This window comes from Eptatretus burgeri, chromosome 14, assembly GCF_056783735.1.
Source record: "Eptatretus burgeri isolate ZD-2024b chromosome 14, Ebu_testis_v1, whole genome shotgun sequence".
Taxonomy (NCBI): domain Eukaryota; kingdom Metazoa; phylum Chordata; class Myxini; order Myxiniformes; family Myxinidae; genus Eptatretus; species Eptatretus burgeri.
This window is the reverse complement of record NC_140974.1, coordinates 52,680,808-52,702,967: the sequence shown is the minus strand read 5'-3', so window position 1 is coordinate 52,702,967 and position 22,160 is coordinate 52,680,808. Positions and strand designations below refer to the sequence as shown.

Here is a 22,160-nt window from a genome sequence, read left to right as displayed (position 1 = left end):
GTTGCATGGCCTTGCTGATGATACTGTGTTGTATTGGAGGTCATGTGTGCTTTTTGGGGGTTGAAGTTGTTTATTTTTGCAGGTGGTGGTGGTAGTGGATGGGGTGAAAGTGATGAAGGTGGTGACAATGTGTTTTGGGACTTGTGTAGGCATGTCTTTGTTAGTGTCTGAGCTTGTATTTAACCGAAAACTGCAGCCACAAGTCCATGTAGGTGTGCAGTCTGATAGTTTACTGAGAGCAGTACAGGCCAGATGGAACCATTCGCTGCACCTTGTGCAGCAAATGTAACCCTCTCTGGCCCTGTTGCTCGTGATGCGACCTTTACATGTTGGGCAAATTCATAGTATGATGGGCCCTGGGTTGGTTTTTTATGTGTCTGGCTGGAAGGAGGAGAAAGGGGAGGACTGCAGGGAGGAGGGGGGGGGGTAAAAAGAGGGGGGGGGTAAAAAGAGGGGGGGGGGTATCACTCCCCAAAGAGTAAAAAGACTTTGCTGTGGACGTCTCGTGATTTTTTTTAGATCCTCGTGAAGGATCTCAAAGTGTTACTCACATTGTTGTTCTTCATCTTCTTCTTGTGGACTTTTGTTTCACAGCCTACAGTTTTCATCAAAACTTCCTGAAACTTGGCATATATATATATATATATATATATATATATATATATATATATATATATATATATATATATATATATATATGTAAAAATACCCTGTGCAGACAGTAACCATCTCCGATTTTGAAAATTCCACCGAGAAAAAAAGTTATGACGTCAAAATATCTCTGCTAATGGTAATCGCCTAAAAATTATCTCAAACTAGGCAAGCTTTTTGAATTCTGTTTGCGTGAATCGAACAGGGCATTAGCAGAGATTAATTACCACACATATTATACATCACTATGACGGCATATCAATTTTTATGACGTCATTCCTATTGTTTGACATTTTTTGTTTCACAACCCAGAGTTTTCATCGGATCTTCGTGAAACTTGCCATGTATATGCAGAAAGCCCACGCGCAGGCAGTAACCATCTCCGATTTTGGAAATTCTTCCTATAAAAAGTTGACGTCATAATATCGCCGTTAATGGAAATCGCCTATACCATTATCTCCGAAACTAGGCAAGCTGTTTGAATTTTGTTTGCGGGAATCAAGCCGGGCATTAGCACAGATAATTTATCGCAAACCTGGTACATCATAATGACGTCATTTTCGTTTTTATGACATCATCATGAAGAGGACGAGGATCTTAGCGCATTTGAGCTTGTTTTTTCCCCACATCTGTACATTGAGCCTGTTTCACCTCCAAAAACAGCAATGCCACCCATGATCAAAAACAGTTGTGCACCTACCTCACTATGACACTGATGTGCCTCCAATCATGTTCAGTATCAAAGAATCACCAGTTTCAGCTTCAAGTGTGACATCCTTGAGTAGAAACAATTTTGAACAACATGCACAAGAAGAGAGGAAGTGGCTGGAGAATACAAGTCACAACAAGCTCACAAGCATTATTGAGCACCTTCACATACAATGTTGCGAATAAAGGAAAGCAACAGCTCACCTTGATGAAAGAGATGTAGAACTCTTCTGATGGTTGTAGTCTATTGGTTGTCAGATAAAGGATGGCAATCTAGATTATTTTGACATGAGAATCAAGCATGTCCTTCAGCACGATCTGAAGCAGAAACACTGCACATTCGTACCAAGTCACCTGCTGGCATGCCAAGAAGAACTTTCTGCACCATAGTCTGAAGCACCTGTTGCTACTGCTGTTCCTGATGGAGTGGCAATCATCCAGATGTTGAAGACTGGCCAAAACTTTTGAAGAGATCTGGTGTAGGACAGCCACATATCGGATTCCCTGAAATGCACAGACTGAGCAAAATGTGTACGGGAAGTGCGTAGATATGTTATGTGGGCTGAAACCAAACCGGGAAACTGGAAGAACTCTCTACATGTTGACAGCAACAAGACCTGTTTCGCTTTCTCTTGAAGATACTCATCCAGTCAATTGATGAGGATGGAAAGCTGTTTGTGGCCACAGATGGGGAAGAGATTCTGTCTGCACCGCCACTACCTGAGATCAACTTGCTCGCCCCATTCAGCTATAAAGGAGGCAAGACACCTCTCTCACTGCATGCAGCACAAAATGGTCATCACCGGATCCTCATGCATACTGTTGACATTGATTTTGTGGCGTTGTCCATAATGATCGCACAGAGTCTACCAACAAATGATGAACTATGGGTGACATTTGAAACAAGAAGTTTCCATTACTTTTCTGTCTATCAACTATCCACCATCCTCGGAGCACATAAATCACACACCCTTCCAATGTTCCACACCAAAGCAGGGTGTGGCACTGTATCATCCTTTTCTGGACACCGTAAGATTACAGCCTGGGCGACCTGGAACTCACTGCCAGAGCTCACCAATGCATTTCATTACTCTGGCATGTGCACCAATTGATATCCCAGTGGAAAGTATACATGCCACCAAAAGGTTCGTGATTCTGCTTTACGATCAAACAAGCACATGCACTAATTTGAACACAGCCAGAAAGAAGCTGTTTGCAAAAATAAATTAAGTGCAAAGAAATCCACCCACACAAGCTGCTTTGGTCTATATGAGTCGCACTGGACGGTTCTCCCCGAAGCCTCACAAACCTGCTATGAGCTGGTTTCCTGTGGCTGCAAGAAAGGATGCCCAACGTGCTGTAAGTGCAATAAAGCTAATCTTCAATGCACAGTTGTGCTTTTGTGAGGGGGAATGTATGTAATATGGCTAATGACTGGGCCATTAGCAGGTTAACGTGCAAAAGATTACTCATATGTGATAGTATCAAATCAAAGTATTTTTGTGGAGTTGCTTACAAAAACACCAAATAAAAATGTAGGCTACATGCATGTCATTTTTTTTGTTATCTTTCAATATTCAATGTTGTATAGTGAGTGGGGCGGCATAGTATATTGTAGGTAGGCCTTCGCTTGCAATTTAAAGCAAAAAAACAGCTGTTTTTTTTTCTTTCAAACAACTGCGCATACACCCACTGGTACAACACCGATTGGCCCAATATCTGAAAGTGATCGTCATATATTTGTCGATATATTGGCTAAGCTTGATGATTTAATCACAAAATGCACAATAGATTTTCTATGCCGCCCAAGGCAACTACATGTGCCGCTCAAGGTATATCCGAGGTAACAAGATTGCTGGATCATGACTCCTACTCTTGACATTCATGGACCACACTTATCACGATCGGTGAGGTAACTTTGGAAGGCCTCATCTTCAGACCACTCCCCAAAGGAACACCAAAGGAAGCCCATTGACATGGTCAAAGATGCTTGGGGCAGTGGGGCATAAAAGGCCATGGCTGCCACTGCGTGATAGTTTCCAGTTCTTTGTCTTCCGCAATTCTGTGCAATTCTCTAAACTCTGCTACTATCCATTTCCCCTCACACAATATATCCACAAATAATTTAAGAACCTGCGTGTCAATTTTGTGAAGTTAAGTGTTATGCTTAGATAAGGTTTATACAGCATATCGTACAACATTAGGTATAGGAAATGGTTGAGGTGTAAGATAAGGTTAAAGCTTGCAGAAGTGGTTTTATTGTTATCTTCATTCTGCATTCAAAAATGGAGATTTTATATTTTGTCCCTCCCTCTATATGCTAGTTTGGCCTCAATCACTGTTATTCAACACAGGAAAGTCTCATCCCCATGAGCAAGTTTTGAACTAGTTTGAGCAAAAGCCAACTGCACATTCATTTGCACAAACCAAAACCAGTCTTATCTATCATGTTTCTGTGCGAAATTTTGGTTTACTTTGCAATCAGAGCAAAATTCTGGCTGGGAATAGGTTGAGGAAAAAATCCCGTGAGATTTCACCTCACTTACTCTTCGATGAGCCTCAATTTTGTGTACAAAAAAAAAGAAGTAAATTTCCTCCATGCATAGGAACGTGACGGGTCTCTAAACAATGCGTGCCTGGGCTGTCTGCCTGTCTCCATTCCAAAAACAAAAGGAATCCACCAGATATTGTCCCTGCAGTTAGATATTGGGGGAGGGATGACCCACATCTAAAGGGAGGATGCAACCTTTAAATCCTTCTTGGGAATATACATGAGCAGGATTAGATTAAGAATGTGGCCTGCTGGTCACATCGTTAGAGGGGCAGCTATGCCACTGATGATTAGGCAATAATTAGGCCACAGTACCTGCAGATAATATCCTACTCGATTTTCCAAATTCACTCTGGGATCTTTAAAACATCCACCAGTAAATGCTCGCGAGCAGCAGAACAAGCGGAAAGACAGTGCACTTTGATACAACCAACGCACTGCCTGTGAAGCTCCAATACTTATAATCAGGTCAGGAATCGAGCACAGACGAGACAGCTGACGATGATGGTAAAACGCTCAGAGTTTATGCTTAAAAGAATGCCTAAAACAAAAACAAAGGTATCTATTTTCAATAAAAACAAAATGAAAAACATTTCGTGCTTTAATCAATGTTTTTAATGAGGTTTTCTTATGTTTAAAAGGAAATGAGGGCAAAGAAGAGGAAGCAGTGTTAAAAGAAGAGGCATTAAGAAGTGGCAAAGGAGTAGAATCGAAGAAGGAAAGAAAAGCATAAGGAAGGAGAGCAAGTTTGATGTTCTAAATGGATTCCACATTGAAAATAAATTGTTTAACATTTGGAAATAAACTTTAATGTTTTATCTGTTGTAATCAAGTCACCTGGCACTGAGGCAACATGTTCTGCTCAACGTACCGCTTACAATAGTGCAATGGACAACATATGGCAAAATTATTTTCCACCACCATGTCATCTTTCTTACACGCACGACTTGGCAATTATTTTACATTTTTACATCAAAAGCTTGCAAACATATTCATACAAATATGCAAAATACAGAAAACAAGGTACACCCTCCCCTCACCTCGCCAACCAACCACCACCACCAGGTATCTGTACACTAGAGTAAAATTAATGGAGCAATTCACCCCCCCACCTCCAATTCCAATTCCTTCCCCCACCCTGATGCAATGCTTAATAGACTGTACACATCAAGTCAAGATCATTCTGAGTGCTTTCGTTCTGAGAAAAGTATCAAACGCATGAGAAGAAATGAGGATTTTTTTTTTTACCAAGTTAGCAGCACTGGAGGATCTTTGACAGCATGGGTCAGGAGGTACTCAGGGGAGGAGAAGAAAAATCAAGTGTAGCAATGGAAGCACAAATTGGGAGGAAAAGTTACCACCAAATGTTACAAATTATTTTTTTTTACAATTGGACGATTCTACAAATGACTTCCTGGTGAATAAGTGCATAACAATATGTAGGAGGACTCATTAAGATAAAAGGTTTTGAGTCGACGCATTGTTCATGTTCCTATTCAGGATTGCTCCAAGATGAGGCCAGACCCGATAACTGGCCGACAAAAAAAAAAAAATTAAAAAAAAAACCTCAACACCTTACCCTATTACTCCCCTATTAACCCGTACCACATACATCAGAAAATACGAGCGAGCAGATTTAGCTCCCCCCCCCCCCCACCTCCCCACTTAAAAACACCTTCCGAATACATGAAACCAAACTGAATCAAACACCTACGTCATCGCATTCATTTGCAACAAGGTACAAAACGGCAATTGTGAATATTACAATCAAAACCAATTTCTCCATTGTAAGCTCCAGACAAAAATGTATCTACCTTGAATCGGACATCCTACACACAGCAGAAACAAAGGTCCAAGGAGTCAGAAACACTAGATTTTACATGGTGACGGCGATGTGTCAAATCAATGTTCAAAGCAGCATGGAGATGTTCAAACTCAACTGAAACACGAGTGAGCATTTTCGGTCGAGTTTACGGCACAAAAGGACCTAATCTGACGGCACAAAAGGAAAACAGCGTACCTCAAATGTACAATGTCAACTCGAACATCTGCAGATGAAATGTGGTTTCAAAAAATTAAAACATTATGACCACAACACTACAATGCCAAGGGGAAATAATATGACATCACAGCTTGCAAAATAATGTGTACTTTGTAGCTATAAACTACTACAAAAATAAATAAAATATTATACATTTTTAGAACAGAGTAACTGAGAAAAAGAAAAAAAAAACAAAGGGGGAGAGGGAGGCCAACTCATTCAGAGAAAATATAATTACATATGCACACTTATTTGAGGTGAAACACAAAAGCAGATTACAAAGGGAATCCAGTTTTGAATCGGCGCTTGTGGAAGACGGAAAAATGTCGCCCCACCGCTATAGATGGTAAACGCCGTATGGAGAGAAAAGTCAAAAGAGTAGCGTTGGCAAGTCTAAGGCCTGCCCTCTCGATGCATGAGGCTATAAAAATGGGCTTCACGGAGCAGTCTGTTGATGTCTCCATAAAGTGATGGGTTCGGAAGCGATGGAGATGTGCCACCACTTGGAAAGCTGCTCGAAGAACCAGGGGTCGAAGGAGAGACGTGACCCTCAAAGCTACAGTCGCTGGAGCTGGTCTGCAGCATGTATTTGGGGAACAGGAAAGCATTAATGATTATGGACATGCATACCAAACAATCAAAACTCCCCCCAAGATATTGTTATCTTGACTCAAACAGGCGTTATCTTGTTATCCCCTCAAGATATTGTTATCAAAACTCCCCCTACCCAAAAGAACAAGTCACCTACAGTTATCCTGTCCTACTTCTATCTTTATAATATTATTATATACCCACAAATATAACCCATCACTTTGTTGACGGGGATGTTTGGGGTAGGGGGAGGGAGAGGGAGAGAGGGGAAGATAGGAGAGAGGGAGGGGAAAGAAAGGAGGGATGGGAAAGAGAGTAGGCGGCGGGGGGGGGGGTGAGGGGGAGGGAATGAAGGGGAGAAGAGAAGATGGAGGGAGGGAAGAGGAGAGGAAGGAGGGAAGGGAGGGGAGGAGACAGAGGGAAGTGAGGGAAGAGGACAGAGGGAAGTGAGGGGAGAGGACAGAGGGAAGGGAGGGGAGAGGACAGAGGGAAGGGAGGGGAGAGGACAGAGGGAAGGGAGGGGAGAGGACAGAGGGAAGGGAGGGGAAAGGACAGAGGGAAGGGAGGGGAGAGGACAGAGGGAAGTGAGGGGAGAGAACAGAGGGAAGTGAGGGGAAAGGACAGAGGGAAGGGAGGGGAGAGGACAGAGGGAAGGGAGGGGAGAGGACAGAGGGAAGTGAGGAGAGAGGACAGAGGGAAGGGAGGGGAGAGGGCAGAGGGAAGGGAGGGTAGAGGACAGAGGGAAGGGAGGGGAGAGGACAGAGGGAAGTGAGGGGAGAGAACAGAGGGAAGTGAGGGGAAAGGACAGAGGGAAGTGAGGGGAAAGGACAGAGGGAAGTGAGGGGAAAGGACAGAGGGAAGTGAGGGGAGAGGACAGAGAGAAGGGAGGGGAGAGGACGAAGGGAGGAGAAGCTAGGAAGTGGGGGAGAGTGAGGAAGGGAGGGGGGAGTGTGGGAAAAGCGGCGCTTCACCAATCCTTGCTATACGATGTGGGTTTGGGGGGGAGGGGTGCAAAAGAGAGAGAGAGAGACAGAGACAGAGAGACAGAGATAAAGAGAGATAAAGAGAGATAAAGAGAGATAAAGAGAGATAAAGAGAGATAAAGAGAGATAAAGAGAGATAAAGAGAGATAAAGAGAGATAAAGAGAGATAAAGAGAGATAAAGAGAGATAAAGAGAGATAAAGAGAGATAAAGAGAGATAAAGAGAGATAAAGAGAGATAAAGAGAGATAAAGAGAGATAAAGAGAGATAAAGAGAGATAAAGAGAGATAAAGAGAGATAAAGAGAGATAAAGAGAGATAAAGAGAGATAAAGAGAGATAAAGAGAGATAAAGAGAGATAAAGAGAGATAAAGAGAGATAAAGAGAGATAAAGAGAGATAAAGAGAGATAAAGAGAGATAAAGAGAGATAGAGATAGAGATAGAGAGAGAGAGAGAGAGAGAGAGAGAGAGAGAGAGAGAGAGAGAGAGAGAGAGAGAGAGAGAGAGAGAGAGAGATATGAGGGGTGGTGGTAAGGTTAGCAAAGAGAATGATATGTTATGCTTAATGAACGAACACAAAAAAACCGGACGTCAGAACAGCTGTACACGTGACACAACAGAGTTTGTAAAGTAATCTGCTGGTACATCTGCAAAAAAACAAAAAACTTTGATATCCCAGTTCCAGAAAATTTGTGGGAACATGAACCAAAAGCAATCACGGAAAACATGGAAGTTCCGCTCACATACGATCCAATGCTCCCATCGAGCGTGAACATCGAAAACGAAGCATTGCGACCAGATATCATATTTTCTGTCTGTTTGTCCCCACCAGTAGTAACCCCATCACCATCATTTTGCATACTGTTGGAATGTTCTTGTCAAATGGGTATTTTCAAAGCTACAGGGTAGGGGGTTCAGGGTGGGTGGAAGACCCCAATTCTCTCTATGTAAATGTGTATTGTATAGCGCCACCCAGTGGTAGGTAGTATTACAAATCATCCTCTTGTATCTGAACTCTAAATTCCTTCCGCACAAGGTGTGGGTACCTCTGTTAGTACTATATACCAGAGAGTTGGTGTCAAAGCCACCCAATGCTCGCCTGTTTATACATTTATCGTTTTTAAAAGACCAGTCTAATAATATTTTTTATAAAGCATTGCAGTGAAGTCTGATCCAAATAATTATAAAGCAATATATGTATTTGTATATTGTAATCAGTAAAAAATAATGTGGTAGATAAAAACATTAGAAATGAAATAACTTGCACCAAAAACTTTAACATTTTCATGCTCACGCTGATGCGCACGCCGGGTGTATCGCTATAGTTCTCTGTTCTTCGAACAGGCGAGCTAAAAATTAGAGAGTTCGTAAAACACCTCACTGCCACTTTATAACTGCTGGCAGTGATGACCGGGTACCCAGAAATCAGCCTTCGATACAAATACAGTACCACCAAATGAGGCCCCACACGTTTCTCTACGATGTGGGAATCACGAGTTATGGAACGAGGAACGGGCCACGTTCCATCTATTTATTTTGCACACGTTTGACCATTTTTCCTGGGACCATCACCGGTATCAACTGAATTGCTATTCCTGTCCCCTCAAATCATCGGTATCAACTGAATTGCTATTCCTGTCCCCTCAAATCATCGGTATCAACTAAATTGCTATTCCTGTCCCCTCAAATCATCGGTATCAACTGAATTGCTATTCCTGTCCCCTCAAATGCATGCAGGTGCAGCCAAATGAGCCTTCTGGAAAAAAAATTAAAAATCTAAAGTTCTCAGATTCAAATAATTAAATAATTCTGGCTGCCAAACCGAGTGGCGATCGGGTTGAAATTTTAAACCTATGTTCCCCATCTCGGCTAGATTATAACTGTAAAGTTTCACAAATATTGTTGCAGCAGTTCCAGAGTAAATATTACTTAATGTTTTTCCTTCAATCCAACATGGCTGCCAAACCATGTGGCCGATCAAGTTGAAATTTAAATTCTTCATTCCACATGAGTGCTCCATCATAACTTTGAAGATTCACATTTATTGATGCAGTAGTTCCAGAGTAAACATTAATTAATATTTTTCCTTCAATCCAATATGGCTGCCAAACGATGCGTCGTACATCAAAAGGGGGGAGAGGTGAGAGAACTTTTTGTTGGTCATGGAGAGGTGGTCATACATGTAGAGTTTCGCCTCGATCTGTTCAGCCATTTCAGAGAAGACTTTTAAAGTTATTAATTTTCAATCCAATATGGCTGCCATACCATGTGACCTAGTTCAACATAAATTTAAATTCTCCCTCTAATGGGGTAGTGGATCATGCTTGTTAAGTTTTGTGTTGATCGTACAAGGTGTGTTTTTCTATCCAAGATGGAGGCCAAACCATGTGACTTGTGACATCATAATTTTTACCATATATGCAGACATGGTAGTATATTATAGTTGCCAAGTTTCACTTCGATAGGATAAGTGGTTCCAGAGAAAACATTATTTAATATTATTCTTGAATCCAACATGGCTGCCAAACCATGTGACCTATCAATTATTCATTAACAAACTTATATTCACTACCCGTGTGCAATACGGATGTGATGTTTCCCCTTGATCTGACCAGTCGTTCTGGAGAAGAAGATGTTTGAAGGTTTCAGGGTAAATTGAAGATGGCCGCCAAACCATGTGACCTATCAATAAGAAATTAACAAACTTGTAAAAGGATTTCATGGGGAATGTGGGTGTAAAGTTTCGCCTCAATCTGTTCAGCCGTTCTGGAGAAGATGTTTTTAATTATTTTTTTCAAAGCAAGATGGCTGCCAAACCAAGTCACCGATGACGTCATAATAAATATTTTCTCCAGTGATTTGTTGTGTAGATGACACTCAAGAAATTCCAGATTTTTCCCATGCAGCGTTATACTTGTATAAAATGTATAAAGCAAAAAATTTTTTCCATTGCACGGTTTCAGAAATTCAGATGTCCAAAGTTTATCGTTTTTTTCAAGATGGTGCCCGTACCACGTGACCTATGACGTCATAATTATCAATTGAGTATGCTATCAAAAAAGATACCTACTATGGTGAAAATTTCGTGTCGATCGGACTTACCGTTCCTGAGAAAATGATATTTAAAGCGAAAAAGCCCGCAAATTGCCGGCGGAAAAAGAAAAATAAGAAATAAACAGAAGAAAAACAATAGGTTACCCAGTTCATTAGACTGGGAATCCTAATACAACTGGAGGAAAAATACAATACAAGAACATGGGCGGGGTCTACAAGCAGAACATTGAATTGGTCATGATGATGCAACATGCTGTAATATTTTGTCCAAGAACTTAAGTGAAACGATTTTGAAAGTGACAAAAAGGCGATTTGTGCTCTAGTGTTCAAGTACACAGTATAATTAAATTGAAATAAAAAAAGAGACATTAAAGGTGATAGAAATTTTTTTCCAGAAGTTTACTGATGTTGATGCCTTGCGCACTACTTTATTTAACACTTTACATTAGTTATTCATGCTTGTTGTCTGTGTCCTTTACAGCGTCCTTAAAAACAGTGAGTTTCCTGTTTGGAATCATTTTCAATTTTGATTGCCAGGCAGGCAGACAGAGTAAAACATTATCTCACTCCTCTGTTGGTGAAATTTTTTAATCAGTGAAAAATTGCAGATTTTTTTTTTGAGCAAGTGTGAAAGCAACCGTGGCGTAGATCTCTGCATTGGCGTTCGAGGTGTATAAACGGAGTGCAAGGAAAGAAAGAGAAAGCATGGAACAGATAAATGGCAATTTCAAGAAACAGGGATTGAAAATGACTTTTTTACAGATGTGAAAGACAAGGCAGTATGTCTTATCAGCAGGAGTCTGTTGCGGTAATGAAGGAGTACAATATCAATATCAATGAAGGAGACGGTAATATAAAATGAAACGTGCAACCTCATACTGCAAATACACATGCGATACACGAAAAGAAAAGGCCAAAGAACTCAAAACAAAGCTCTGTACCAATCAAGGAGCACTTGTAAGAAGCTCGACTGTTCAAGAAAGTGTTGCACGAGTGAGCTCCGGCATCACAGAACTCATCTGCAAGAGTGAAAAACTGTTTGCTACCAGTGAAGTTGTTACAGATTGCTTGACAATGGCTGCTGAAAATGTATGCCCTGCAAAGAAGGATATACTCTCCAGCATCAATCTCTCTCGAAATACAACAACACGTCACATTGAAGATGTGTCAAGGGACATTTCTGAGCAGTTGGACAAAAATAAAAAGCTACAGATTTTTCTGCATCGTCCACTGTGATAAATGAGAGTCCAGATACATCAGATTCTGCACAATTTTTGATTTTCCTAAGAGGTTAGTGAGAATTTTGAAGTGACATTAGTTCGTCATAAAGTGGAGGAGTGCGGTGGGAAAGTTAGAAAATACACATGCATTTTGCATCGGGAACAGCTATGTGCAAAATCTGTCAGTTTTGAAGAGGTAATGAAAGAAGTGATTCGATCAAAAGCACAATCATTGGCAGTTCAGATCCATGTTGGAAGAAATGGTTGCAGGATATGGGTCCTGCTGTACCACCAGGAGGCTCGTTGGCTGAGTCGAGTGAACGTGATCTCACGTTTGGTTTTTTATTTAATCTCAGAAAGGACATAAAAGATTTCCAAGCAAGCAAAGGGGGTAACATGCAAAAAATTTTAAATAAAAATGAGAAATAGCTCTCTGATCTCGCTGTACTTGTCGACATTACTACTCACCTCAATAATCTGAATTCACAACTGCAAGGAAAAGGGCAACTCATCAAGTAGTTGTGTGACAACATCAAGGCATTTCAGTTTTTTAATTTCTTTATTTTTATATACCATGTCGAGGCTCGTGCAAGAGCTAACACACAGAACATATAACAAGGTAGGAGACAAGAGTGGTGAGAGAAGGAAGCACAAAATAGTGGGGAACAGAGACAATAGGAGATCTGTGGAAGGGAGAGGGATAGGGTGGGGTTTACGGGGTAAACAAAATGGCACTACAGGGACTTTCAGGAAAGAAAACAGCGAATTTGAAGGAGGTGGGTTTGTAGTGGATTAATAGGGGTGGAAAAGATCAAGGTTTTGCATGGGGGAAGATTTAAGATGGTGGTGAACAGCTGTTTTGAAAACCTGGAGGAAGGAGTGGGATTGAAGAGAGTGTGGGAGTTTGTTCCAGAGGAGGGAAAAAAAAAGAGGAATGAAAGAGTGAAGGTGAGCAGTGATTTTTGATTTTGGCAGTTTCACCAGAAGTGGCTTTTTGGCGGACCTTGAATGCCCTGTGGAATTATAGGGGGGACAGATAACAGACAGAGCATGGGGGGGGGGGGCAAGGCCAGAGAGGAGATGGTGGAGGACAGAAAGACCACCGACCTGCCTGCGGTGAGAGAGCATGAGAGACCCAAACACAGCCTCATCACGGGAGATACCAATGATCCTAAGAGCTTTGGTTTCCACAGCGTGAGGTCGAGCTCAGTGTGAGGCAGGAGCACCACCCCAAAGGGGTGATCAGTACTCCATCAGACTGCAGACGAAAGCTTTGTAAGTGGTCAGAAGCTCAGGTGTACCAAGGAAGGACTTTGCATGACATAGGATGCCCACGACGTAGGGACTGGCTTTGGAGGCCAGCTTTGAGATGTGGCTTTCCCAGGAAAGATCATGGCAGATAGTGAGGCCCAAAAGCTGGAATGAAAGGACTTCTTCAAGGTGATTGGTGAGAAAGTACAGGGTGGGCAAAAAGTCACTGAAGGTTTTCTTTTCTTTTATAGCTTTTTTATTTTCAATTAATAAAAAAACAAAAAAAATTCAGAAAAAGAAGACCAGGGAGATTCATTATGAATAAATTTACCGATGACCAGCACGTGAAAATTGTTGAAATTTTATTATTCCAGTGGGAAATCAACAATTCAAATTCAAAGAAAATTTCGCAATAATTTTAATGTTCAAGAACAACCATCAGAAAACACGATTCAGAACCTGATTGCTCGTTTTGTGTCAAAGGGGTCTGGTTGATGACCCGCAGTGGAAGACCAAAAACAAGTCGTACTCCAGAAAACATTTACCGTATTTGGGAGAGTCAACGAAAACACAGAAACATCAACTCGTAGACGTGCGACTCAGGTCAGAATGGCAAGATCATCATTACGAAGGATAATGAATAAAGATTTGTTGCCGTTTCCTCACAAGCTTCAAATGGAGCACGAAATGTCACCTCAAGATCCAGCAAATCGACTAACATTTGCAAACAAATTGCAACAACTCATAAGGGACGATCCTGATTTTATGCAAAAAGTCATTATGAGTGATAAAGCCCATTTCCACGAGAGGAATTGAAAAACAACATTTCCGAGGAAATTGGAGCGATTGATCAAGGAGTTTTGTCCTCTGTAATGGATCACGTTTTTGAAAGAGCAAGACTTTGCAAAGAAGCCAATGGGGGCCATTTGCAAGACATTATTTTTCACAATTGATCTAAAAAAAACAAATTCCATGAATTAAACAGTTATTAAAGAAAAAAAAACTTCAGTGACTTTTGGCCCATCCTGTAGCTGGAGGGGGGGTGGGGGGGTTGGTTTCAGACGGTCCTTTCAGAGAGACATAGTGAGAGTTTGAGATTTGTCAGGATAGAAAGACATGTTCCAGTTTGTGATTTTACCCAGATCTGCAGAGAGCAAAGAATCTGCTGCTTGCCGGTCTGAGGAATGAGAGATGGTACGGCAGAGGGTGGAGTCACCAGCAAAGAGATAAAGAGGATTTTCCAGAGAGTCGGAGAGATCATTGAAGAAAACCAGAAAAAGCACAGGACCCAGAACACTGCCTTGAGGAACTCCAGCCTGGACATGAAGAGGAGATAAGAAAAGAGCCATTAAGAGCCACACGTTGACTGTGACAGGAGTGGAATTAGTGAGCCATGAGTGGAGATTGCCTTGGAGATAAGAAGAGAGTTTGGTGAGCAAGTGTGGGATGCCAGACCACCGTATCGAAAGCTCACGATATGTCTTGGGAGATGCCTCTGATATCATGTTTGGCATATAGGACCTTCATAGATAAGGCCGAGTCGATGGACCTATCACTTTCAAGTTGCAGAGTGGTCGGTGGTCTCTGTCTTTTACCGCCTCATTTCTCGTCTTGCATCCTCTACTCTTTCCGTGCTTTGCCCCCGTCCAGGCATCTGCAGAGCTCACGCAGTCCACCATCAACCCTCTTCTGTTGATACTCCAAAATATCCAGAATCATTGCTCACCTCCACTCATTCCTTCCTCTTTTTTTCCCCACTTGTGGAACAAACTTCCAGATTCTTTTCAATCTCATTCATCCCTCCAGGTTTTCAAGACAGCTATTCTCCACCATCTCAGATCATCTCCCATCCAAAATCATAATATTTTCTACCCCCATTAACTTTCCCCAAGCCCACCTCTTTACAACTTTCCTGTTTTCATTCCTGAGAATTTGCTTCTGTATCCATCTTGTCCACCTCCTGTCCTCTCCTAGTCCTCATTCTTCCTCATATATCCCTCATCTTCAAAATCTCCATCTCATTTGTCCCTCAAACCCTCTGTAATGCATTTCCCCATCCACCCATTGGTACCATACTCTGCACAGCGCGTCAGTGCTGCAAAAGCAGTCTCCTGGGCTATTGGGCACAATCCGAGACGGGTCGCCACTCTGAGGCAGGATACTCAAATGGCTCATTCCTCTCAGAAAGCTGGTACTCATTTTGCAGACCTCGGAAGGATGACAGGTTGAGTCAACCCCACCCGGTATTAAGACAACGGATGAACAGGATTTGAACTCGAGACCCTAGGATCCCAAGCCCACCACCCTAACAACTAGAACGGGCACTCGGTAGAGCGCATACCTTCGCCGCCGCAACTTTTTTCCGGGCACATTTGAAAAACATCATTTTAAAACATCCATGACGTTACAACCGTCAGTCCGATTGACGTCAAATTTGGTGTGTAACCTCCTTGAAGGCAGTCCAACAAAATGGAATGATAAACACTGAAAAATTAAAAAGTTGAAAAATGACGTTATTTTGACGCACTTCCGGGGACGTCACGTCCAATCGGGGACTACCATTCTGAAAGCTCGTAGTTCACTGAACGTTTTAACGTTGGTTTCATGTCAATAGCTCTATTAGATCTGAAGCTATGCCAACAAGTATATTTTGACCTTGAGTGTGACCTTGACCTTGACTACAGAGTTAATTGGCAAAACCTGTACATCAATAAACAGATATTTTGGTACTGATCCTAATGCCTGGATTTGGGAGACTTTGCTTTATAAATTATATAGATATTTGAATGTAAAATATCAGGACATTTTAGCCACAATTGAAAAACGTCATGTTCAAACGTCAATGACGTCATAACGGTCAGTCCGATCGAAGTCAAATTTGGTGTGTGACGTCCTTAAGGTAAGTCCTACAAAACGGTATGATCAAAACTGATGAGATCGAAAATTGAAAATTTACGTCATCTTGTGACGTCATTTAGACGCACTTCCGATGACGTTACGTCAAATCCGACACTACATATCCGAAAGGTATCTCGTCATGGAACAATATGGCGGTGGTTGCATGTCGATAGCTGTATTATGAAGGAAGTTATGCTCAAAAGAGTGTTTTTGACCTTTTCATGACCTTGACCTTGACCTTTGACCCGATCGCTCCCAAAATCTAATCAAATCGTCCTTGGATACTCACGAATCATCCCACCAAATTTCATGCAATTCGGTTTAATACTTTCTGAGTTATGCGAATAACAAACAAACACACATATTCACAAATAAATAAATACACAGCGACCAAAACATAACCTTTCGCAGAATGCGAAGGTAATTAAAGCCAACATCAGGCATACATTTCCCCCTCTTTATGCTGTTCCTTTTGTTCTGTTGCACCCTGATCCATTCCAAGTTCTAGCTCTTCCACAAGCCTCAATTCTGTATTAAAAACAACAAACAAACTATGTTTGCACACACCTTTTCTTTTAATATGGACCTTGCAGCTAAGGAGTTGCAGATGCGGCTCACTGAATTGCAGTGTGACAAAGTGTTGAAAGAGAGGTACAGCGCAATTACCCTCCAGGCGATCTACAAATAAGTCTGAGCAGAAAATACCCAGGGATCAGGGGAAATGCTCAGAGGATACTCTCCCTCTTCTCAAGTGCATGTTATGTCTTCAAACAGACTTTCAGCACGATGAACATCAACAAAACGGGCTGTGAGGAAACTTCAGCGACCCTCACTTGAATGATGTGTTGTGCCTCTCGGTGAGTCAGCTGCAGCCATATTTGAACAAACTCGAGCAATCTAATGATCAATTTCACAATTCCCATTGACAAATGCGTAAGACTGTTCATTTTACAGTAACAAATTACCTATGTTTCCTAAACATCTCTGACGATCTGTACAAATGTTGCAATTGTACAGATCATCAGAGATACTTTGTGCCATGGCTCGTAATCCCCAATCTCTCCAGCAGGGGTCAGTAAACCACTTGCACTGTGCCATGTGTACAGGCGAAAATGGTGTCATCGGCCCACCATCACCAGGGTATGTGCATTGGGGGGGGGGATATTTTGTGCCCCTGACCTGACACTGAGTATCCCCAACATCTATGTAAAACTTGGTGGAGATTGGCAGAGCCTTTTTCAATTCTATAAATATCAGACACACCCCGATTAATGTATAGAGGGGTTTTCATATTTGCTGGTGGTCTTGGTGGTATGGGGGGTTGGAGGGGGGGGGGGGACGCACATCGTCTTTGTAAATGTGCATCGTGTAACGCCGCGTTCAGTAGGGGAGGGTATTACAAATATCCACCATTTACAGTACAGTATTCCTGTCCCCACATTTTCTAGTGCAGTGAGGCATCTTGTAGTATAAGCAGTAGGTACGTTTTTGCTTCATGCAGATAACCCGGATTATTTTTTTTTTGCCTATACAGAGCTGTCAGTTGCCTATACACCACCCAAATAAAGGTATGCATCAGAAGAATGTGTTGCATGCTTAGAACAAGATTGCCCGTCAGACGGGTACTCTGCTAGTAACAATAATAAGAGAGACCAGTATTTATTTTTTAATATCAAATTGCTGTCCAAGGAAAACCATCAAATTCCGTTTTATCATTCAGCCTATAGTTTCTACAATCATCTATCTATAATTCCAGCAGTGTGTGCGTGCGTGCGTGTGTGTGTGTGTGTGTGTGTGTGTGTGTGTGTGTGTGTGTGTGTGTGTGTGTGTGTGTGTGTGTGTGTGACTGCTGTTTCTCGACAACCACTGGTCCGATCTAATTGAAACTTGCCAGATATATTGCTGGGGACCTGAGGATGTGCCTTTTCAAGGTTTGATATTAATCGGACAAGTGCCTCCCAAGTTATGGCCATTTATTTACCAACCAATGACAAGACACGTTGCTGTGTGGGCGTGGCCGATGGGGGAAGGGAACCTCAGCCGCCTTCCCCATTACGGGTTATAACGTACGGACTTCCGGATAGTGATGACTTCGTGTATTCTAATAATTTCTCGATTTCTTATGCGCATTTATAGATAAACACAATGCCCCAAGTTATGATCGTTTTCATATGAGACGGTGCATAAATTTCTGTAACATCAGAGTGAGCTGGTGTGCTCCGAACCAGGAAGTATTTTTTTTTCTCTCTCTCTCTTCTCTTCTCTTTTTGTTTTTCCTTGCGACGACATTGCGAAAAGGCAAAATACGTTGGCGCTAATTGAATAATTGGCCATTAAAACTAAATTGCGAATTATCGTAACTGCGCTATGCGAAATTCCGGGCCACGCATGTACGGGCACGTGAGAGCGAAGAAACGGCCTGTGTGGTTGTTGTTTCTTGCTCGCAGTTGGAATATTTATTTATTAATTTTTTTTTTTACGGGCACGTACTAGTAACAGGAAATCCCATTACAAAGCTAATGAAATATAACTGAGGTTCAAATAATACAGACACTAGAACGGCACTCGGTAGAGCACATACCTCTGCCAGGTTGAACCGTTTACGTTTCATATTCCACTGATAGGCCAGATCTGGATCTGGAGCTGAACCGAAATCGAATCAACGTGTTCGTGTCAACTACCCAACACATCCATCTAGTTTTGTCATAACTCATCCACAACTTTTTGAAATATCATGCTACTGTATTTATAGTTTTTGGCCCCATATCCGAATGGTGAAGAATTCACTGAAGAAATTAAAAATTCTCATATCTGGATTCAGATCTTCACCAAAATCTAATCAATTCGTCGTCACACACCCAACCTGTCCACCAGTTTTTGTCCGAATCCGTGCATAACCTTTTAAGATATCCTGCTCACAGACAAACAGACAGACAGACAAAGATATGGGTGAAAACATGACCTCCGTCCATGTTTGGTGGCAGAGGTAATAAAGTTGAAGCATAACGAGGCAGCAAATATGAGATAAAAATGCAAAATAAACAAATAAATAAAGACAAAGTGTTCATGTCTGCCTTACCTCAGAATCGCAGGGCTCTGGGCTGGCTTGTGGACAAGTCAACTGTGAGTCCAAGAGGGGCCTTTTGCAAAGTGGTAACACTTCAAATTCCCCTGGATTGGAGCGTTTCCTGAGTGGGGCAAATTGGTCACAATGAAAACAGCACACGTCCCCATCTTTACCAATATGGAATGAACTTTCTGGAATTAAAAAAAAGCAAATTATGAAATCGGATGGAGTAGAAATGTTTTGGTGATAGAGCCGTGATGCGCAAGGAGTACCTTTTGCCTGTGATGGGTTTGGAGGCATCCATAGTTGTGGAGTTTAACAAGCCCGTAGCCCAGAGCATACCAACCACTGATCAAATCACTACACATAAAAACAGGAAACAAATAACGAAATAAAAATGCATGACACAAAGCAAGATAAACATCTTGACCTACTTTGGACTTGTGACAGCAAAGTTGAGATTCGTACTACGAGTATGACTACCACCACCACCACCACCACCACCACCTCGATAGTCTCAATTATTCCCATTCTTCTTATGGGGTTAGCAGGGGGAACGTTTTTAGTACAAGTGTTTCATGAACTGGCTGGCCAATGACGTTTGAGTGAAGGTGACTTGAGAAGGAATTTGTAATTTGTTCAGGGTACCTAGGTGATAACTCCCCTACATTTTGCAAATGATAGCTTGGGACCAGCAATCTCTGTGTGTCTGTGTATCTGTCTGTCTGTAACCGCTGTTTCCCGACAACCACTGGTCCGATCTAATTGAAACTTGCCAGGTATATTGCTGGGGACCTGAGTATGTGCCTTTTCAAGGTTTGATATTAATTGGACAAGTGCTTCCCAAGTTATGGCCATTTATTTACTAACCAATGACAGGACACGGTGCTATGATGTCACAATTCTTCTTCTTCTTCGTTTGATATGACGTCACAATTGACGCTGGGGACCCGAGTATGTGCCTTTTCAAGGTTTGATATCGTTCTTCATCCGTTTCAGCTGTTTCCCAAGTGCCCATTTATTTACCAAACCAATGACAGGACACAGTGCTATGACGTCACAATTCTTCTTCTTCTTTTTTTGCATGTACGGCCACGCACGTATGGGCACGCAGTAGTATAAGTAATGTCAGCAGATGGGACACCCTCATGTCTGACTAATACTAGCAGACGGGACACCCGGCTTAACATCCAACTGAGAGACAATGCACTCTGTGATGCAATCAATGCCTTGCCTGTAAAGCACCAATCTGACAGTTTACAGTGTGCTTGGGAATCGAACACAGCTCAAAGGTAGGTTCTCCATCTCTGCGCAATCCTGTCAAATGTTGAGCTGCACAAGATGACATCAACTGTTACAAACCAATCCTCCAGTTCTGAGTCGAGCGGTAGTTGCCAGTCTGTATTGTGCTCGTTCTTAGTTGGACATGTGGCACTCAGTACGTCAGATGCCATCAAGTCACATTTTTATCAATAAGCATGTCGGCCCATGACCATAGAGGGGTTTCAGTGGCTATGATGCAGTGCTCAGGCGACATTATATTGGTCGCTTTAAGTGAGAAAAGGCAAACGAGATCGAACAAGGCCAAAGAATTAGTGCAACCTTCCACTGCAGGGTCAGAAGAACGAGATAAACGTGCTGCATTGTGCAGCTCATGATGCTGTTGTTGCCATGGAAGTGAATCCAACCACGTGCTGCATTGTGCAGCTCATGATGCTGTCGTTGCCATGGAAGTGAATCAAACTACAACATGGCGGCGTGCACGGAATTATGGGATATCTCTGAAAACCCTCTATAATCATCAATACCTGGTCGGTTCATAAACCCCCATATCTGTTTCACTGCACAAAGATCTGCAAAAAAAAAAGGCAAATACATATTATTTGTGCAAAATGGAGGAAGGACAGATTGAGAAGAGGCACAGAAGGTGATGTGACAGGGGAAAAGGGATTGGTATGCCTTCGTTTGGATAGAGGGAGGGAGGGAGAGACGATGTGACATTTGGTGGAAGGGGAAGAGGAAGGAGGAGAAAAAGGAGGGTTAAAAAAAACAAATTCAATCAATTTTTTGCGTATGTAATATGTAGATCGTTAATTGTAAATGGCTTCGAATGAGTCAGATCGAAGTGGTGGTGGTGGTGGTTATGGTTAGCACCACCATCGAAGTGGTCAATACAAATGACGAGAGTTTGACGTTTGAATTACTGTTACTCTGACTATTTAATGGACCACGACGGTGAAGGACCGACGTGAGATACACCGAGCGCCGATCATCGCACTCTCACCACGACGATCGAGAACGGGGATTGTAAGAGCAGTAATCGCTATGAAAATCTCACCTGCAATACCGCACAGGGAGCCGGTTCGTGAGCATGAGGTGAGGAAGGGGTGCTTAGTGAGGGAAGGAACTCCAACTCGGAGATTATGACCATAGAATGCGATTGTCAACCGCTTTAACAGTCAATCACGACGTCACTATTGCGGGGTACTGTACGGGGGGGAAAAGGCAGCTTCATCATCTCTGTTCTTTTTTTTTTTCATCTTATTTGCGTTGCGTTTGTAAGCGCGTATTCTTTTTACACCAGCGATCATCAAATTTGTCAAAAGGCACACTTTTAAATTTTAATCGTGTTAAATATTTTTTCGAATAGTTATTGTGAAGTAAAAATTGCGAACATGATACCAGCGTTGCTCTCGCCGCCTTGTTTTACACCGCCTAAAAACCTGAGCAGTATTGGAGAGTTTTTTTTTTTCAGCAATGACAAAGAGCACATAAAGTATATTCTGAACTTACATAAAGTATACCTCACTTTACTTTCATTTAATTAAATTATTATTTTGTAGGAAGATCAATGAAAACACGAATGTTTTGTTTGTTTGTTTTTTTTTTTACAAATTTTTATTTATATCGTCTCGTTTATGTCATTGTCTTTTTGATTCTCAAATATCTATACGTTTTAGCGATTTATTTACGTTTGGTTTGGTTTGATTTGTTTTTTTTTTTAAATTGCAACTGAGGTATTTCGTTCGAGAGCTTGCTTGAGCCGTTTGGCGATCGCTCGTTAAGCTGATTGGTAACTGAACAACACACCCCTGTGTTCGGCTCAACAACATTCTGAGGAAACCTGAGAAAATGTACCAATCTTG

The 22,160-nt window shown here is 41.9% G+C and overlaps 1 pseudogene across 1 annotated transcript; it reads right to left on the bottom strand.

Annotated features, from left to right (window-relative positions):
* Nucleotides 1-4,502: 4,502 nt before the first annotated feature.
* Nucleotides 4,503-21,553, bottom strand: LOC147013208 (uncharacterized; annotated as a pseudogene). The gene is made up of 4 exons (XR_015051227.1): nt 21,353-21,553; nt 19,287-19,374; nt 19,027-19,135; nt 4,503-6,527 (listed from the first exon to the last, which is right to left on the bottom strand). The product of XR_015051227.1 is annotated as an uncharacterized LOC147013208 (transcript).
* Between the last annotated feature and the right edge of the window lie 607 nt (nt 21,554-22,160).